The sequence below is a fragment of the Equus przewalskii genome, unplaced genomic scaffold, assembly GCF_037783145.1.
Source record: "Equus przewalskii isolate Varuska unplaced genomic scaffold, EquPr2 contig_3336, whole genome shotgun sequence".
Lineage (NCBI taxonomy): Eukaryota > Metazoa > Chordata > Mammalia > Perissodactyla > Equidae > Equus > Equus przewalskii.
In genome coordinates, this window is record NW_027227474.1 from 15,790 (window position 1) to 24,974 (window position 9,185).

General features: G+C 34.4%; 1 pseudogene; it reads right to left on the minus strand.

The window, feature by feature from the left end:
• Positions 1-3,415: 3,415 nt before the first annotated feature.
• LOC139081301 (olfactory receptor 14A16-like) lies at positions 3,416-5,040 on the minus strand (annotated as a pseudogene).
• Positions 5,041-9,185: the final 4,145 nt, after the last annotated feature.

Sequence of the window (9,185 nt, forward strand, 5' to 3'; positions counted from 1 at the left end):
TATATTCAAAATGATGAAAGAAAAAAAAACCCAGCCAATCAAGATTACTTTATCTAGCAAAGTTGTATTTCAGAAATGAAGGAGAAAGAACGACTTTCTTAGACAAACAAAAACTGAGTGATTTCATCACCTTTAGACCTGCCTTACAAGAAATGCTGAAAAAAGTTCTTCTAGCTAAACTAAACTGACGTCAATTTGTGGCTTGAGAACATATTAAAATGTATAACACATTGGTAAAGGCAGTTATGTCATATTTAATTCAACTTTATGTTTGTGATTCCATGATGACTACTTATGTTGAACATTACTTTTCAGAAGATCAGAGTGAAGAAATTACAACTAATACATTCTCCTCACCCAATGGCACAATCACATTCAAGGCACAAGCTAATATTTGTCATGCCCAGATCAGGATATGATTCAAAAAATGAGATATCAATTTGCTAGCTTCAAGTGGTGGGAGAAATGCCACCACTGATTACCTAGAAATAGAGAATCTCTCATTCAGACATTCTTTATAGATTATTTTGTTTTGAGAAAGTAATTCCTCTAATTTTGAAGTTTTGATTCATAATCAAGATGCAACTAGTTGAACCGTGAACACTCCTTCTTATTAATCATAACTTACAGTCTTTAGATAGCCTCTACTTTCCTAAATTTATAATGTGAACCAATCATAGCAGAACTTACTGCAGTTCCTTACATCATAAAAATGTTTGGGGCTGGCCCTGTGGCCAAGTGGTTAAGTTCACATGCTCTGCTGCAGGCTGCCCAGTGTTTCATTGGTTCGAACCCTGTGCGTGGACATGGCACTGCTCACCAAACCACGCTGAGGCAGCGTACCACATGCCACAAATAGAAGGACCCACAACAAAGAATATACAACCATGTACTGGGGAGCTTTGGGGAGAAAAAGGAAAAAAATAAAATCTTAAAAAAAAATGTTTACAAAACTTACTGGGTAATAGAATCTAACTCTTATACAGTTGAGAGTGTGTCTGTGCAAAGGGACAAAGATAGTATTCCAAAACAGATTTCCACGAAGCGAATAAATATGGAAAATTTTTCAAATTCACTAACAATGAAATAATTACAACTTAAAATGTCAAGCAGCAATATTTATTCAATAAATAAATACTGATTTTAATGATGGTCTCCATGAAGCTGAGGAAGAAGAGAGAAAGACTTTCCTTCCCACAGCTGATGCATCATAACATAATGGGAGGTTATAAGAAATCAATTTGCACTAGATATCAAGGACTATACAATGTTTATATGCATTGAAATGGAGATATTAATTGAAATTAAATATCCTTAAACTAACTAGAATATAGATGATTATTTGAGAAGAGTACAAGATTTAAATGTTTATGTGTTTTTCTGTTGTAACAAGCTATTTCAAAGAATAGGGAAATACCTATAAAATTATTGTAGGTTGACAGAATAGCATTACATGGTGACAGAATTATATTTTCTAAAAAATTTTACTGACTTATTGCCTTAGCTTGTCTTTCTCAAAGTAAAACCTAGGAAAAGGACATTTCACAGTTTATGTACTAGACAAAGTTATTCCTAGGAACATGAGTAGTCACTAAGGTGAGTGAAACAATTTAGGGTGGAATGTCAATGCAAGGGTGTGTCATTGATCTGATTACTGCTGTGGGCAACTGGAGCTCAATATTACTGAGAATCCTTTCAGGAACAGTGCAAGAAGAGCCTCAGAAGTGTCTGTTGAAGATAGGCAGAGCAGAGATTTCCAGCTGCTCTTATGTCCCATTGGTTTTCCAAGGCAGCAGTTAACTCTCTCCCAAGCAAATATTAATTTCTTCCTGCAGGCATCCCATGATGCAATATCCCAGAAACTCTAGAACTGAAAGCTAGTGCTATAAGATGCGGTCAAGAGGCACTATCAAGTCTCAACTATGCTCAGCTGTCCCTGCAGTGACAGCACAGAAAACTGAGCCATGAAGATGTGGGAATGGGCATGAAAAGTGTCCACACACCTGAAATTTTGTTGTTGCTCATTGTATTTTTTGGCTGACTCCTAAAGACATAAAATTTACTTTATTTTCGTGTTTATTTACATTAATTGTAATGCACACATACAATGAGGTAATCACTACCACAATAAAGACACAGTACAGTTCCAACACCACAAATGTTTCCTCAGGTTGCCTCTCTATAATCAACCACTCCCTCAAATCTTGCCTTTGCATTCCACCGCTCTGCTCTACATCCCTATAGTCATGCCATTGCAGCATATCATACGTGGAATTTTATAGTATGCACCCTGTGTAGACTCACTTTTTCACTCATCATTATGCCTTTGAGATTTACCCACCTTTTTGCATTGATCAATAGTTTATTATTTTTATTGCCAAATTGTGTTTCAGTATATGAATGAACCACAAAATTTTTATTTAAATCCATTTACTCAAAAAGGACAATATTTTAAAACAAACACAAGTGTTAGATATTTATTAAAGGACTTAGATAATTATATTTTATACTTATATAAAAATAGTGAAAAAATGCAGTAACCAGCAGAAGAGAACCAATTTGATAATTGGATGATGTGAGCATGATATGTAAGGGTGTTTTCATAAATACAGAATAACATCTTAATTAAGATTACATGGTGACAGAGTCAGTTTTTATTTCTTTGACTTAGGATACACTCCTTAGTCCTTGTGTGTCTCAGTTTTTCACATAAAAATAAATTAGTAGTAGTTATCTTGGAGGGGTTTTTTTGTGTGCAGAAATAATGGGTAAATTCATGCAAAATGCTCAGAAAAGGCAGTCGTCCCATCACCATTATCATCACCATCAACAACAAAAATAGTATTATAATCATCATGATTACTGTTTCAAGACCTGGACGAATTGTTATTGTTTCACTTCCAATTGTACCAGAAAGAGAGAAAGGGAAAAGGCATTTTGGGGGTAAAGGATTGTGAGTGGACACAGAAGTAAACAGTCAAATAATGGAGAAAATATGCGATAACTGATGTGGAATATGGAATACATATCTCTACTTAAGAAATAAAGAAAAGAAATATAAGGGAAATAAGTAGGAGAGAAAAAAGATGGAGAAGTTAGAGAACAGAAGTAAGTAGAAAGAAGAATGAAGTAAGGGATGATGGAATAAAAACCTACATACATAAAAAGAAAATTGTTTTCCATGCAAATGTATTAAAATTCAGAAACCAGGAGTCCATCTAAATTAGTAAAATGTCAATTTAATGTTTTACACTACATTTAAACTGAAAAGAAGTTAAATTTAGAAGTAAATATAAAAGAAGATAATCTAAGAAAAAAATAAATTTCAATTTATTGCTAGATATATTTAAATTTATACATTTATGTGAAACAAACTCTAGAAATACAAAAAATAAGGATACAAAATTGTGCTTTCTCTTAAATGTTCTGCTCCTGAATATGCTTTCTTAACTTGTACTCTGTAATGAGAATTGTCCCATTTGCAAAGCAATATCACTACTCTTAAAATGTCACTACATGATTGCCAATGGAAATTTTTACCAATATATTATACTCATAAATTCTATTAAAGACTGTTATGAGTATAGTATCTGCAAGTCCATATGAATAATTAATCGTTTCGGTAATCAATTAAACTGAGTTCATAAAAATATCCTTCCCAATTCAAACACATAAAAGAAAAAATAAATTTGAAATTACTCATTATCATTAAAACTATTGAAAGAATAAATTGGAAAAATTCATGGTGAGGAATTATAATAAAGATTTACATTTTGAAATTATCTTAAAATTATCTTAAGGAGGAATGAGACTGATGTTAAAGATGAAAAAAAAAAGAAAAACATTATTACTCTGAACGTGCGTCCTTTGATGTGACATTAAGGAGTGGGAGATTTCCACTGGATTGGAAATTGCCAAGACACTCATCTGACTGACAGACCCATGTAATAATATAAAATGTAGCATCTTTTGTAGCAGCAATAATGACCTAATAGGTATATAATAATTTTAAGACATATTTGCATTAACCAAATATTTTATATAATTTATTATGTATAAAATTCATTGATATTTCAGACATTTACAACTTTGGGAAATATTCCCCCCCCCCAAAAAATTGTTAAGAGCCACCTTAATGTCTCTGTTTCTCAGACTGTAAATGACAAGATTCAGGCTGGGAATTAAAAGAGAATATAACACAGACATAAAGAGGTTCAGCAAAGATGGTGATTTTGAGGTTGAACCTAAATATGCAATAAATCCAGAAGAGAGGAATAAGGTCACCACGGTGATATGTGGAATACAAGTGGAGAAAGGTTTGGACCTGCTTTGTGCAGAAGGAATTCTTAGGACAGTGGAGCAAATTTGAACATAGGAAACAACCATGAAAATGAAACATACAAAAGCAAAACAACAGCCAGCAATAATAAATGCGTATTCTAGAATTTGATCCCCAGAACAAGCAATTTGAAGCAGTGATGGAACATCACAGAAGAACTGATGTACTGTGTTGGGTCCATAGAAACGAACAGAGAATGTACCTGCAACATGAAGGGATCCATAAACACACCCACTGAACCACGATGCAGTCACCATCTTCACACAGCTGCCCCTACTCATGATAGCCTCATAGTGCAGAGGGTGGCAGATGGCAGCATAGCGATCATAGGATATCACTATGAGGAGAGCATACTCTGTGCTAGCAAAAAATATAAGAAGGAAAACCTGTGAGGAGCATCCCAAAAAGGAGATTGAATAGCTGTTGGTCAAAGAGTTTATGATGGATTTGGGGATAGTGACAGAAATAAAACAGATATCAATCAAAGACAAATTTTTCAGGAAGAAACACATGGGGGATTGTAGATGCTGGTCAATGGTGGTAAGGGTGATAATGAGGATGTTCCCTATCAGTGATGCCAAGTAAATGAGGAAGAACAACTCGGCACAGAGTCTCTGTAGAACCTGGTCATCAGGGAATTGCATGAGCAAGAATTCCGTTATGATGGTCACATTGGTTAATTTCTCAGTCATGATGGTTCTTTCCTGTGAAAAAAGAAGAAAAAGTATAATTGTTTATTCACTTGTATCTTTAAGATCTGTCTCTTTTCGTTGCTTCCAATATTTGTTGATTCAACTCTGTTCTCAGGGATATTTTCATGGTTATGTGGTTAGTCTCAAACTAAATCATATCTCACACTCCGTAATGTATTTATTCAATTAATACAGAATAAATTATATTAAGATAGACACTAAGAGCAGGCTAAATTAATTTACCAAATTATGGCTTGGAATTTATGCATAAATATAAAATGTTTGCCTCATCCTTCCATAAATGAAGATTGTCTCACTTTTTACTTTGATGGAATAGGTTAACAGAAGTAGAAAAATTTTGAACAGAACAGAATAGTTAACTGTTTCAGTCATACGTGGAAAGCTACTTTAATTCCCTGTGGATTGTTTTATTGATACATTTGAAGAAGTAGTATAAAGAATTTCTGATATCATTTATTTTTCCACCTTTCTCTATCCTATTAGTATATAAGAAGTGAGAGACATCAGAACTAAATATTCTCCTTGCAATCTTTGTCTGTACAACAATAGAGACTAGGGCAATGATATACATCATTTACAAGGTGAAGATTATAATGATTACACTGATATTTTTACAGAGGTTTCAAGTTAAGGAGATAATATATGAGCTATCTTGAGCAGTCAATAGAGTCCTAGAAGTAGACAAAAATTCTACTGTCGATATCAGTTGTTCAGAAACAAGTTTATTACACAATAGTTTCCTTCAATAAAGGTTCATGGCTCTCATGCATCTAATAAACAATGAAATAAATGTACCTACTTCAACACATCAAAAGAGATAGAGTGGCTTTGGGAAGCTTATATTAGATGCATAAAGGTTTAGGGGAAATCCACTTACCTAATAGAAATTCAGCTTCTCTAATTCTGGAAGTCTGTTCTTTAATATATTGTGGAAGTGAAAGCCAAAAATGAGGCCAAAAAAGGTTATTTTCTCTCATAGAAAGTAAACTTGGATGAGCTGGATTTTTCGTCCAAGAGGATGAACACTCCTGTTTAAATACTGCTATTATTCTGATTGCTAGTGCATTTAGTGTTCAAAGTGTCTTGCATTTTTTTGGGTGGTTAAAATTGACTAAAGAGAACAAAAGCTAATTATGTATATTGGACATGAGTTCTGCCGCAGACTTGAGCTGTCATCACCGACACTAAGGATTGTAAATGCAAATACTTAGGTCCAATTTTGGACAGTTTTTATACCCAAGGGGGTTTCCTGCTCTGAGACTTATCTCATTAATGACAGGAATTATGTTAATAAGCTGTTGTGAAACTTTACATTGTCAGGTAATGGAATGATTTGAATTCATGAGCTCATATCTGGACAAAATGATCAGCTGTGTTATTTTCCTTTACTAATTATTTTGATTTTATTTAATATTTGTCATAGGCACATTATAATTCACCTCACCATACAACATGTCTGAGATACAAGAAAATGAAGGAACAAATATCCTTTTTCACTGTATACTTTAATTTTCTTTCCCAGGAAGAAACTCTTAAATTTTTTTCTGTATTTACTTATTTGCATTTTCACGTGAACTTGCAATACACAAATGCAAAAACATTTACCTAAACATACATGATTTCTTACCATGGTTTGTTCAACCTGTTTGTTTTTTACTTAACATATTTTCCAGAAACATATATTAATACTGTTACAAATTTGTAGTCTTTGCTTTTAATGTTTGCATATATTTCTGAATATGGATGAGAAAGGAATTGAAAACTTCTGATATTTTTTAAATTATGAGTAGATGGTAAATAACATATTATGTCTATATTTTGTACATATGTGCAAATATTTTTCTAAAATAATTTTAAGGTTATTAGTTGATCAAATAGCTCTTAAATTTTTAGAAATGCCACCAAATACTCCTTCAACAATGTGTGGCAAATTTATACTCCTATCAACAGCATTGTACTTATGCATATGCTTGCCTGTAGAATATGTTTTCATTTATTGTAACTCTACTTATTTTTCTTATTTTTAGTACTTTTGTGGATGGGCCTGTTACCAAGGATATGGGTGGGCTTGAATCCTATCTGGTTTCTGGGTCAGAGAGATGGCTTCCAGAACCTTGGTCAGTAAGATTGCAACTGGGACGAGGGTCTGCTTCAAGGTCTACGGTTGGGTCACAGAAGGCACACCTGTTACTAGGTTTGTGGATGAGAGTTGCTCCCACCAGGTCTCTGGGAGGTGTCCTGCCAGGTCACTGAGTAGGTCCTACATCAGGCAAGAGTGGCCTTGTACCAAGGCTGAGCAGAGTGGGAATTAAGTCACAGGGCTGCTTCAATGTCCACAATGGGGAGCAAAGTCTGAAACTTGTCACCAGGCATAGAGATGATTGTGACTTCTGCCAAGTTTTGGGGCAGGCAGAACTGTCCCTGGACCACAGCTGAGTGGGGCTAGAGCTGGGTCTTAGGACTGCTTCAGGATCCACAGTCAGATCAAGCTCAGTGGGCCTGAATCTAGGGGCAAGAATAGGTGTGTTTCTTTTTGGATCACTTGGCACATTGTGCTTGAGGCGGGACCAATGCCAAACAGTACTGAGCTGAACCTGCAGAGGGATGGGGTGTCAGGGGCACTGCTAAGTCTGTAAGCAGGACCACATGGATGCAGGAAGTCCTGCCTTTGAAAAAACGCCACTAGCAAGTTTGGGCTAGACCTGAGTTTCACAACTTTTTACCTGGATCCCAAAGCTTACCCAAAAGCACATTTACCAGCTGATGGCTGCCACATTGTTCTCTCTGTGGGGTAGAAATGGGGAAACATCCACCGTCTTGCTCAGTCATATATTCTTGATGAAATTGAAAGTATGTTATATTATGGAAGAAAGAAATTTATGAATGAGAATAATTTTGGAGAAGAGAGGGGTCTTGTGGATACTGTGAGGGAGGCTGAAAAATACGTGCAGTGTTGCATAATTCACTACATTAGGTGATAATGTCTTGCCACCTATGGGGATTTTATTGAAGACAGGCAGAGATAACACAGATTAAGTTCTAAGCTTACTTTGATACACTCACTATTTTTAAAATCTGGAAAGATAAAATGTGTTTACCCTTCAAGTCAATATTTTAATACTAAAATATAACAGATTGACAGAGACCTTAGTGAAATATACAATTTTTCAAATTTCTTTTCTATCCTTACACTCTTAAGTAATTCAGAAAAATGTTACAATGGTGGTGGATTTCTTTTTATTCCCCTATGTCATTTTCCATCATATTCCTCTTGAGTATGTTTGAAGATTATATGTCAGAGTCTATGTCTCAATTTGTAAAAAAGAAAAAAAATTACTATTACATAATTTTATTATTAGTGCTTAAATTATCTAGCCAGGTGTTATATAGGCCTCTTTCACTGATGTTTCATAGTTTACCCTATACTCTAAAGATAAAAGAAGTGCAATATGATTTTTAGTCAAGAAGTAAGAAGACCAGATTATTAACCAACAACATTAATCAATGAGTTCACCTTTCTGGTTACCAAATGTTTGGTTCTGTCATACAAAATAAGCTCAACCACTTTGCAAAGAAAAAAAATCAAAGGTCTCATTCAGTCATGAGTGCTGAGCAGATAACAAGCAAATCTAGAACTGCTTTTTTCTTATTTGATGACCTGTGAAATGCAAGTCACTGAAATATCCAAAACATTTGGTGAATCAGGGTCCTGATCACAGGAATAAACAAACTTATAAGGAAAAAAAGAATGAGAGAATATATAGAAATTTGTTCTTAGATATTCTCAAATCTCACTAGGCATGTATTTGTGCACTTCTACATTTTCAATGAAGAAATTCATAAATAAAGTAATTTTTTTTTCTTGCAGCAATTTCTCAGGGGTTTATTTTTTATGTAGGTTTGGTCATTGTTCTTGGCTTATTCCTCTAGAATGTTCTTCATTTTCCAATATCTTTATCACTCATCTACCATGATAATTGTGGAAAATGATCTTCTTGTGGCTAAGTGGTTTTCTCAATCGCCTTCTTGTGGATGTATAATTGAAGTCTGAGGGTAATAGAATATTGCTTTACAGATATTCACTGGATTCTCCTGATCTCTAATGGAGAAATGAACTTCTCACCCAATACATA